Genomic DNA, 12,451 nt, shown 5'->3' with positions numbered 1-12,451 from the left:
GAAAAGTCCAAGTGCATTTTGAAAACATAAAAGATGTTCTTCCAACTTAGTTTCATTTTATCAAAGGAGCAGAGAGGCAAAACGACTAACTTTTTTTGACAGGAACAATCATTGCTAGAGTGAAATTGTGACGCTCCCAAAATGTGCTGTCATTCCATTGAGTACTCACCACTTCTCCTCCATGTGTTGCAGGGTTGAAGTCTTTTGACGGGATAGTAAGAATTTTTGTAATGATGCGCCTGGCACTTACCCCAATAAGTATGTCTTGAACTAGGCAAAATTGCTCTGTGTTGCCTCCATCTGTATCGTTTGTGTGTGTCACGTTGTCATCACCGTCTGGTTCGAAGTCTGAGCTGATGACAATAGCAGTAGGGTCTTGGGGTAGCTTTAATAGTCTTTTTCGGAGAAGTCGCACACTCCTCCGTGGTGTGCACCTATTTCTGGCTCCTGCGCCCTCCATTGCCTCCTTGTGGTTGTGGATATACTTGTACTTTGTCAGCGTTGTCATAATATTTCTGTGATGAATGATGTTCCAAGTCATTCAAAAAATGTTCAGAAAGAATTGTGTTTAAAACCAATGGCATCCAACTGTTTGGGAAGACAGGAAGATAGACAAAATTGAGAGGAGAGAGTAAAAGAGAGAGGACCAAACCTTAATAGACAAACATAACTGTGGAGGAGCATTTAAAAGATTAATAAATGAGGATATAAAAACAAAGAAATAGAGAGGGAGAGAGATATCAAGCACAAACAAAATGAGTGAAGAAAATGGGAGAGATGGGTCCTCAGTTGGAATAGCAATAGACATCAAATCATTTATGTACATAGATGGTAATGGTTAGAAGATAGAGAAATGCAACCAGAGAGTGAGAGAAACACTCACGGGCATATTTTTTGAGAGAGGGTATTTCTTGAGATAGAAACACTCACGTTGCAGTTTTATGGTGTGTTCAGACAAATGTCAAATGGCCCATCATCTTCATCACCGTTTTCGTCCTCATCTGCTCCTAAGTCATCGCTGCTGTACCATGACTTCAACATCATTAGGACTTCAACGCTCTCTGCCGTGAGCCTCAATCACTTGTAGTTGATTACATGGCGACCTTTTGAGAATAGACGCTCACACGCCGCACTCGTCGCTTGAACAGCTAGGAATTCCTTCGCAACCAATGCTAACGTGGGGTAAGAAAGCTGACCTGTTATCATTGTAAAATTAATCAGATATTCAATCAGGAAAGCACGAGATTAGGAATATAAAAAATGCAAATTTCATGATACCTGTCGTCTTCCACCAATGCAACACCTCTATACCAAAAGCCGGGGGCCGTCGCATATACGTCGAGCTCTTCAATCGGATCAACTCTTTGTGGTAGTTCAGACAGATCTAGTAGTTCTTCTAGCTCCATTTGTATGAAATCACTCGTCGTTGATAGAGTAGATGGTTTGGTGGGTCAACTCCCAACATTCCTGGATACTGAATGGGACTCCATGATATTGCGAACGGTAGATAGAACATCATTCTTAGCCTGTGGATCAATCAAGCGAAGCTTCATGGATTGGTTGAGTGGAGAGGCGATAGTGAAAGCCTCATTTCATGTCAGTACGAACACATTTTTTTCTAACTTCGCCCGCATAGTGGAACATACATTAGATAAGGTGTTCCTTTGCCTAGCGGTGGACATAGCGAGTCCAATAGGAAGCATGGAGGAGTTTGTTACTCCCACTCTAATTCACTCAAGGTGCCTCATCAATCCCTTAATAATGACTATACCCTCATTTGACGTCGGTGACTGCTCCGAATAGCAACAAAGGTACCGTGTTGTAGTGGTTTGAGTAAGTCGACAAATTTTTCTACTAGGTACCATTCTGCGTCAAGTAAAGAATGTTTGCAAAGAACGGTTGACATCATCATGACGATAACAAGTTTCTTCTCAATGCACCCGCATAGCATTTTTAAAGTTGAGCTCCACCTTGTAGGGCAATCCATCGAGATCCTCCTCGTGTTTGACATATGTAACTGTCGGTAGTAGGAAAAATATTTTGTCTCTTTCTTTGATGATCCTTGGTGATCACCACATCTCTTAGGTGCCGAACAATGTCCCCCAAGGAAATTACAAGAGGATCTGACTCCTCCTCATCAAACACATTGTCAAGGTTTGTGAGGTCTACTTCATCAATGAAACTTGACTCATGCCCATTGTCGACAACATCGAGCGCCTTCAATCCGGCCTGCATAATTAAGTTGATCACATGCGCAATACACAACACATGTCTCTTTGTAGTAAAATGGGGGTTCACTGCGCGCAACTCTCATTCTAATGTCGCCATCATTGTCGAATTATTTGAAGCATTGTCTATCGTAACTGCGCATACCTTCGTGCTCAACTTAAAATCAGCAAGATCTCCAACACAATATCCTTCAAGCACTCCCCACTATGCGAGCCCTCCAACTAACGTATAGCGAGGAGACATTCACACATTTTCCACTCTGTATCTATCCAATGAACGGTGAGTCCTATAAATGAGATTCGATTGGTAGAAGTCCAACAATCTAGAGTAATGGCCACTTTATCGACACTCTCTAATTGATCACGAATACAGATCTTTAACCTAATGTAAAGCTTGAAAGCTTTTTCCTTCATAACCCTTGTCGATGGAATCGATATATCTTCTTGTGCAATGTATCGCAATAGTCGTATGAAGTATTTTTTACATACAATATTCCATGGTGCGGCTGACTGACAAATGAAGCGTACAAGCTCTTCTTTTGTCATCTCTGACGTGCGACCAGCGAAGTACAATTTTCCTGTACTTTGTCAGTCAAAGATGTTCGCCACTAACGATGGGTTAGAAGAGCTCCCTTCTTGACCCTTCAATTCGTTATACTCTTTACGATGCACAGTTAGCAAATGTCACCAAAGGACCATACTGCAACTATACTTTTTCTGCTCTACTGTCACTGCACGACCCCTAGTACGAGTCGCGCATAAATTTCATGTGAAAACCTTAGGTGCCACCTCTGTGAAGTGTATCCGTGCATCACATTCGTTCTTTCTATTTCTCTTCTTTTGGCTGTGGCCAACACTCCCCTCTGTCAATGTAGAGCTCTCAGAGGAAGTAGAAGTATGCGATCAAGGTGTTCTAGGCATCTTAAATTACAAGTTCATCCTAAATTATGAGAAAGATAGATAGATCAATTGGGAGACAAACATAGAGAGAAATCAATAGAAACGTTTCCAAATATTAGATGATCTAATTTTACGCAATACATCACAAATACCATGGTTTATCCAAGAAAACAATGTTTCATGGATCAAACATAAATACCATGGTTTTAAAATTTTAATGAAGGGTATGCCAACCATTCCTTTGGAACACGATGAAGACATTAGTACTGAATGACTTCAGAACAATAGTAAAATAGATTCAAGAACAGATAACTTCCAGCATTTTTGGTGACAGAATATCCTTTTTAAAAGAAGATTTGTTATTAAGTGATGATCAATACATCCCAAAATTTATGCGGACATAGAGAGAGAGTGAAATCAACATAGAGAAGAGGAAATTATTTGACAAAAGCAAGCCAAATCAACACAAACCGAAATCAAAATCAAAAAGGAAAACTTACAAAAAACTAAGCAGCCCAAATTCTAAAAGACTTCAGAAATGCTCCCTATGCTCCTCAGCCGAATCCGTGCCAGAACAACGAGTCTGCCGGGTGCCAATGGAAACCGTACAAAGAGAGTGAGAGTGTGGATAACCGAACGACCAAGTGTATAGACAGAGCATTGGAGAAGAAGAGGGAGAGGGAGAGAGTGACTGGATGTGTGTGACGGAAAGAAGAATAGGGAGAGGGAGAGGTAAAAAATGAGAATGACAATGAGAGTGCGAGACAAATAATAAGGGATAAGGAGAGGGAGAGGGATAGGGAGAGAGTGAGTGAAAGAGAGAAGGAGAGGATGAGGGTGAGGGTGAGGGTGAGTGAGGGAGAGAAGAAGAGAGAGAGGGTGAGGGTGAGTGAGAGAGAGGAAGACAGAGAGAATGAGAGTGAGGCTGAGAGTGAGAGACAGAGAATTGGAGAAGAAGAGGGAGAGGGAGAGGGAGAGGGAGAGAGTGAGCGAAATAGAGAAGAATAGGGAGAGGGGAGGGAGAGGGAGAGAATGGGAGTGACAGTGAGAGTGAGGGACAGAGAAATGGAGAGGGCGAGGGAGAGGAAGAGTGATTGAGAGAGAGGGAGACAGAGAATTGGAGAAGAAGAGGGAGAGGGAGAGGGAGAGGGAGAGAGTGAGCGAAATAGGGACGAATAGGGAGAGAGGAAGGAGGGGCAGAGAATGGGAGTGACAGTGAGAGTGAGGGACAGAGAAATGGAGAGGGCGAGGGAGAGGAAGAGTGATTGAGAGAGAGGGAGACAGAGAATTGGAGAAGAAGAGGGAGAGGTAGAGAGTGAGCGGAATAGAGAAGAATAGGGAGAGGGGGAGGGAGAGGGAGAGAATGGGAGTGACACTGAGAGTGAGAGACAGACAAATGCAGACTGGGAGAGCGATGAGAGCAAGAGGAAGAGAGAGTGATAGAGCGGGAGATAGATAATCAGTGTGACAGTGTGTGTGAGAGATGGAAAAATGGAGAAGAAGAGGGAGAGGGAGAGCGAGAGGAAGAGTGAGTGGAAGAGAGAAGAAGAGGGAGAGGGAGAGAGTTGGAAAGTTGGTACCTCGCCGAGAGATTAGGCAGTTGGTGATTCGAGAAGGTTCAGTGCTGGAAAAAGCTCCGGTGCGCTCCTCATCTAACGGCCGGAAAAACGAGCGCGGGGGGACCGGGAGAGCAACGGCCGACGAGGAACAGAGGGAGTAGCCGAGCAGGGAGACTGGGAGAGCGATGGCTGATGAGGGACAGAGGGAGCAGGGGGGGCTGGGAGAGTGACGACCGATGAGGCATGGAGAGAGAAGGGGGGGCTGGGAGAGTGACGACCGACGAGGCATGGAGAGAGAAGGGGGGGCTGAAAAATACCTTAAAATTGAGATTCCAGAAGGGGGATGAGAGAGTAGAGATGACGGGAGACGGGGAAAGCGACGAGGGAGTAGGGTGCGGGGGGTGGGGGGAGAGTGGGAGTGTGGAGGGATGTAATTTTTTCTTATTTATTTTTTTTAAATATTTGCACAATTTTCACAAACGAACTGCACAGGGTCTGTGCGAAGTTCTGTTAATTTTCAACTTTGTTCTGTTCAGAAATCTGAACAGAACGCACAATTCGCTCCAATTCACACAAAGCAGTCAGAACGACCATGTCTATCCACAGGGAAGCAGAGTTCAAGGATTTTAAAAAAAGATAATAAGAATGGAATTTTAATAGAATTAATATTTATTAGATATGATATTCAGGGATATCTGGTCTCTAGTATTAAATAGGGGTGATCTTTATTGATTTTCCTTCTAAGTAAAAGGGTAGATCTTTAGAGATCATAGGGGAAAATAATTGAGAAGAGGGAGGTAGGAGAGATGAGAGAATATAAAGAGAATATAGGTCCTTGTTGGGTTCTAGAGGCCTAGATCTGGATGAACAAATCAAAACAACTTGCAGTGGAAGGCATCACTAAAACCATGAAACGAAGTACCTTTGCATGGATCGCATTTGTGATTTCTTGGATCTCGGAGTGAGTCGAGTTGAGTTGCTCAAGTGTGCAGCCTCTTGATGTATCCACGTGATCCTTGGTACGTCAGATCTCCTCCTTGTTGACGAGCCTTGTTCTACCTCCATCGTCGTCGTTATGCCATTTCGATCGCATCAAGCATGAAGAGGAAGACCCCTGAACAGTTCTGGCTTGGGTGAATTTCGTTCAGGGCCTTCCCCTATTTATACTAAGTGGGTATTCTTCATAAAAACCCCCAAAACTTTAGTATATCTTCCGACGTCCAAAAGACCATTTGCGTGTGACCCTCTAGGCCCATGTATCAGTCTAGTTAACGACTCCAGCGGCCCAATAACCTTTATTGGCCTTCCAAATTAATGAATTATATAATCATATATATTAATTAATGTTAGATTGATTTAATCCAATTGATAGGTTAAGTCTCCAACACCTGGGCTGCCAAGCTACACCTCGTGTTCTAGAAGACACAAAGGAGTGTGTATCGACTCACTCATGGAACCTGTTTGTCATCGGTTACTGTGTACGTATAGTCCCTCATCCACTTGACGCTCCTAGGATGACTTAGGGTATGGTCAATGATGACTCTAAAATATGTCATCAAATAATCAAGTTCTTAAGTTTAAATTCATTACAATTATCTTGTGAATTCATGCTAAGTTCATGCATATGTATTGTTTTATGAAATCACTAACCCCACTTGATTCTTTGAATCAAGTGGAATATATTTAATATTTTATGGCTAGTGAACATTCAGAAATAGGTTAAGAAGATCAACGAAGAGAGGAGGATCAAGAGAAGTGGGCAAAAATTTGAAGTGGCAAAAATTACGAAAATGCCCCTGGGCATGACTTAAGAGAAAACCTATAAATACTCTCTTGAGAGAGGAGTTTAGGTGTTCAGAATTTTCTCTAAGGAAACAAGGGCTTGGAGAAGAGGATTTCTGCACCCTCCAAGAGCTGCTGAGCATTGGAGTTGGGAGGAGAAACAAGCTGAAGATTAACTGAAAATCGAAGACCTCCACCTCGCCGCAAGGAAGTGACCTTGGTTGGAGTGAGTTCTTCAGTTCAGTGGTGTACTCTTCCCATTTCAGACAATCTCAGTTGGGGCTGGAGAATCATCAAAGGTTCTTCAGCATTTCCCAATCTGTGTTGTTGCTTTGTGTTAGTTTGAATATCAGTTCATAGTTTTTGTGTTTGTTTGTGTTTGTTTATTCCTTTGTTCAAGCTCCTATCAATCTAATCCACCTATCAGAAACCTATCTGCATAAACGAAAGTTTGCTTGAGCTCCTGTGCAGCGCAAGGGGCAGGCACCTGTGCGCGCAAGCCACAGGCACCGCTGTCTTCGCGCCTGTGCAACCGCTGGTCGCACGGGCTTGTGCGCTTGCGCCGCAAGTGTTGCCTGATAACACCCTAATTTCGGTCTTTATTTCATGTTATTAGCATGATTTATGCATTTAAAAGGCTTAAATTTGGGTTGTTATCATATATTTACACAAAAATAATGCTTCCAAGTAATTTCTGATTTTTCCCTAATTTTCTGTTAATTATATGAATTTTTAAGGATTTATTGAAGCTCGAAATAATTATTTTTGGATGAAAATGGCACATTAAAAAGTTTATTTCGGTATTTATCAACATGGGAATTAATCAGGGAATTTTCTAGAATTTTTTACGAATTTTTAGGAATTTTCTGGGATTTATTTCAAGAAGAAATGCATTTATTCTATGAAAAAAGGGCATATTCATAAGAGAAAAAAATGTATTTATGCAATTTCTAGACTTTTCGGGGCCTTTTTGCAACGTTTCGTTGCAAAAAGACCCTAAAAACAGCTCTCGGTCGCCACGGCAGGCGTAAAGATCATATTTAAAATCATTCAGGGTTTTATTGCAATTTTTAATATATATTTTTAATGTTTTAGGAGAAATCGGAGGAGAGAGTGCGCCAGGCATATACGCATTTACTTTTGGCGGCGTCAAAAGCAATTCCAGGCTTTTTAAGGACTTTTCTGCAAAAAGGAGGATTCAAAATGCGCCAGCCAATGAGAGAGCGACACGTCATTGCGTGTTTAAAAACGAAACTAATAAATAAATCAATTTTAAATCCAATGGATTAAATTGGTTTAAAATTGATTTATTAATAACTTTTGATCCTGAAGTCCGATTGAGATGATTTTTCATGGATTTGTTTGTTTTGATCCCCTCTTTCTATTTGTACGGTTAGATCATTCAGATCTAGCCTACATTGATAGATAAATATTAAGTACTAAACGGGGGTAAAATGGTGATTTTTACCCTATAACCTAAGTATAAAAGCTAAATTTCGAGAGGGGGAGCTCATTCTGGATGGTGCTCTATCACAGCTGCAAGACGGGGAGGAGCTCTAGCTTGGATCAAGTTATCTGGCACTTTTTTTCCTTGATTGTATTTGAACTTTTATGCATTTTGAATGAATTAGGTTAAGTTGTTTGTTTCTTCATCTCTATTCTGATCTGAACTTCTAAATCGCTTGGCTTGAGCGGCATGTACAAGCCCTGATTAGGATTGAGAGGAGAAATTGAGGGATTTACCTTGGCATTCAATTGCATTCCAAAAGAAAACTCTAAAACTTTAGTTTTAATTCTTAGGAGATTAAGACTTCCCTTTTTATTTCTGATTTAGCAAATTTTCAAAACCAACCAAAACTTAAATCAAAAATTTCTTCCAACCTCTCTAATTGAATTCTTTGATCCATCCAATTGGATCAATTAATTCAATCTAGAGCCCACATTTCTTCTTTTCATCTCATCTCTTCTACCCCCCTCTCTAAATTCTCACCTAATTAGGGTGACTTGATCCTCATTGAAGATCAAATTCACTCTAATTAGGATCTAAAACACCAAAAATAAAATCAAATTGAAATTCCTACTTGCCTCCCTTGGACGACACTCATACTTATCACTATACATATTAAGTAGAGTTTTATAAATTTTATTGCATAAGCCAAAAATTCACAACGACAAGGGCTAAAAATTTTGCGTAATTTTCACCCCTATTTTTGGCTTATCATTGCCGCACACCCGCACGGACGTGCAACACGCTTGTTCGAGCGTGTTGCAGGCGGGTGGGCACTTTTGAGGCCGTGGCCGCGAGCTTGTGTCGCGCAGCCACGAGCCCACTCTGTGTGCACGCAGCTGCTTGCACCGCAAGCAGTTGTAAGCTCGTGCAGCTTCCCCCTGCGAGCTGCAGGTTCTGGTCGTGCATAATCAAACACCTGTTAGGTGTTTGATGAATTGACTAGACCGTAGTTGCAGCCCATTTCATTATTTAATTGAAACTATAGGATTCTGCTTGTGGTTAAACTCAGATTCTAATCTTGAGGAGTAATCTTGAGTGGTACAAGCTACCGGAAGAATTATCGAATTGGACTGTAGATATTTCTTTCCATTGCTGAAATTCAACATTCTGATCTGATAATTCAAAATGAACCGAAGACATTTTCTGCTGTTTCTCTGCTCCCTGAGGATCGACCCTCACTCTCCCTAAGCCGTGAGGTTATAAATTTTGTTGTATAAGCTCTCAACCTCACACGATTATCTTGCTAAATAACCAGTAAAAATCATAGTAAAATTGAGCTTATCAACTGGCGCCGTTTCCGGGGAGCACGGTATAACAGTAGGAATTTTTATTTTCTTTAAATCTACAGTCAATTCTCTGAATCTACAGTCATTTGTTTTGCAAATCTACAGTCATTTTCCTGAATCTACAGTCATTTTTGTTGATTCTCCTAGAGCTGCAGGACTTAACAATCCTCAGCCTATTGTTATTCTAACCGTTTGCTGAAGATTTATGGTAGTAACACGTTCACGAGCTGGTGAAAAATCTGCAGAGAAGGACATTAGAGACACCTCTCCAGATTCTACAGTTACAGAACCTGAAATTCAGCAGGAGAATATGGCTGAAGAGATTCATCAACATCATGAGAGGAGAAGGACCATGCTTGACAGGTCGACACCGTCGGGAAGCCTACGTCAAACTGATGTAAATCTTAACATCGGTGACGGTATCTCCTTTCGATATGACAATGCATTAATTCATTCCTTACCTGAATTTAATGGACTGCCTGCTCAAAATCCCTTAGAATTTCTTGATGACTTCCATATTAGGTGTTCATCTCAAAACGTTCCAGGAATTTCTACAGAAATTTTAAAAATGAAATATTTTCCTCTAACTTTGAAAGACAAAGCATTTTCTTGGTATCGTAATTTAGGAATCACCTTTAACTCATGGGATGAGATGCAAGGAAAATTTTTACAAAAATTCTACCCTCTCTCCAAAACGAATTTCTATAGAAGGGAAATTCACAATTTCCATCCTCATGATGGAGAAGCTTTTAGTGAGTCATGGGAGAGATTCAATGATTTGTTGAGGAAATGTCCTCACCATGGCATTGAACAATGTCAATTAGCCCAAATATTTTATGAGTCTCTCTCTAATTTTATGAAAAACAAAGTAAATCTCACATCGTGGAACGTTCTATACTGCATATGAGGACGAAGTTTTTGATATTTTGGAGAGAGTTGCAGAAACTGATTTGCAGGAGATTGGAGCCAATCAGAATGGGAGGAATGTGCAGCCCAAGAGAGCAGGAGTTCTGCAGGTCAACGCCAAGGAGGGAGAGCTACAAGCGGGCCTAAGGGAGACCAACCAGAAATTGGAGGAGCTCACCTCTACCTTGAAGAATGTCTTCCTAGGTAACTCTCCCATCATTAAAGCTAAGATCTGCTCTCTGTTTTAGCAGGAACATGAAGATGGAGCCTGCCAAGCCATGGAAGAAGAGGTGAAGGCCTTCAATCAGCCGCAACAACCGTGGGCAGGTCAAAAGCGGCCAAATTTCCAAAACGGAGAGGCCTTCCACCAAGGAAACAAGCCGGCAGCTCAACCCCCGTTCCAGCAGAGACAACAATTCCAGCACAGGCCTCCACAACAGTATCAGGTTTCATCTCAAACTCAACCTGATTTCTCTACATTAACCCCCGTCATTTCAGATATGATCAAAAGCAAAACCAAAAGTTGCGGGCGGAGATGGAGATGCGAATGCAGGTGATGATGGAGTTCCAGACTAAACAAATGCTGGAGTCACAAGAGCAAATGAGGAAGCTGCTGGAGAGTTTCAGGCCACCCTCTGAGTCCCAAGGTATCCTTGCAGAAAACACTTGCACTTCTCAACGTTTTCCTACGAAACCCGTCATCAATCCATGCAATTTGCATCATATTCAGCATTCTAGCCATGAAGAAATGGATGAATTGGATCCTGAAGTTCTGGCAGCCTCAAGATTGAGGAATGGAAAAGAACTTCAGGATCCCTATAGGTATTCTGTAGAGAACGCTAGGAAGAAAGAGGAGTCAAGGGAGCACGAAGGAGAGGATCTTCCCGACGGCGATGAACCCTTACCTTCCACAAGTGGGCAACACATACCTTACCCCTCTGCCCTAACGAGAAAGAAACCTGTCTTTGATTATGAAAACAGGTTGTTAGAGAACTTTAGGAAGGCCACAATGACAGTCACTGTGGAAGACATGCTTAGGTGTGCACCATCACTTAAGAAATATCTTAAGGACTCTTGCACAAATAGAACGAATAGGGAAGTTGTTAAACTTTCCGAAAATGCCTCTAGCATTTTAAATGACATACCTATAAAAAAGAGGGATCCTGGTGCCCCTTTTATCACTTGTGACATAGGAGGAAAGACTTTTTCAAAAGTCTTGTTAGACACAGGAGCAAGCATCAGCATCATTCCGACGGCATTGTATGAGGAATACGGCTTCGGGGAGCTTGAAGAGATCCATATGGACTTACTCTTAGCCGACGGAACGGTCAGGCAACCTGAGGGACGATTGACTGATGTCACTATCACTGTAGAAAATTGTGAAATTCCTGTAGATTTCATAGTAACTAATGTAAAAATTTCAGGAAACTTTAGCTTGGCTCCTATCATTCTAGGAAGACCGTTTTTAGTGACGGCTAGGACTATCATGGACTGGGAAAAGGGGACTGTCGAGTTTAAGATAGGGAAGGAAAGAGTTCAACTTGACATCTCTAGAATGATGAAGTGCCCCTTAGGGAGCAATGAAGAGCTCAGCTTCTGCACAGAAAATGAAGGAGAAGAGGGAAGAGTGAAGGAGTACCTATCCAACATAGAAAGTAGAGAGCTAGATGATGAACTCTTAGACTCTGCAGAAGTAAAAGCTCACCCAGAACTTAAACCACTTCCCTCTACTCTTAGACTGTACAGAAAGTTTACCTGTGATTATATCTTCATCCCTCACTCCAACACAAGAAGAGAGCTTACTCAAAGTGCTTAAAGAGCATAAATCGGCCATAGGGTGGACTTTTGATGACATCAAAGGAATTCCATCTTCAATTTGTGAGCACAGAATATTTCTAGAAGATGAAGCTAGACCCTGTAGAGAACATCAGAGGAGGTTGAATCCTCACATGAGAGAAGTCCTCGAAAAGGAAATTCTCAAGTGGCTTAATGCCGGCGTCATCTATGCGATTTCCGATAGTAGATTGGTAAGCCCGGTACATATGGTTCCTAAGAAGTCAGGAGTGACTGTTGAGCTGAATGATAAAGGAGAAGAAGTGCAGAAGAGGCTAACCACTGGGTGGAGGGTGTGCATTGACTATCGGAAATTGAACAAGGCTACCAACAAGGATCATTACCCATTACCCTTCATGGATCAAATACTAGAAAAATTATCGGGGCAGCATTATTTCTGTTTTCTTGATGGTTATTCAGGATATAACCAAGTGAATATCCATCCTG

The 12,451-nt window shown here is 41.8% G+C and overlaps 1 non-coding gene across 1 annotated transcript; it reads right to left on the bottom strand.

Annotated features, from left to right (window-relative positions):
• Positions 1-9,965: 9,965 nt before the first annotated feature.
• LOC144703970 (small nucleolar RNA R71) lies at positions 9,966-10,071 on the bottom strand. Its single transcript, XR_013581678.1, has one exon. It is a non-coding gene; the product is annotated as a small nucleolar RNA R71 (small nucleolar RNA).
• Between the last annotated feature and the right edge of the window lie 2,380 nt (positions 10,072-12,451).

Source organism: Wolffia australiana, chromosome 5, assembly GCF_029677425.1.
Source record: "Wolffia australiana isolate 7733 chromosome 5, ASM2967742v1".
Lineage (NCBI taxonomy): Eukaryota > Viridiplantae > Streptophyta > Magnoliopsida > Alismatales > Araceae > Wolffia > Wolffia australiana.
The sequence above is the reverse complement of the archived record's forward strand: the minus strand, read 5'-3'. Positions and strand labels throughout refer to the sequence as shown.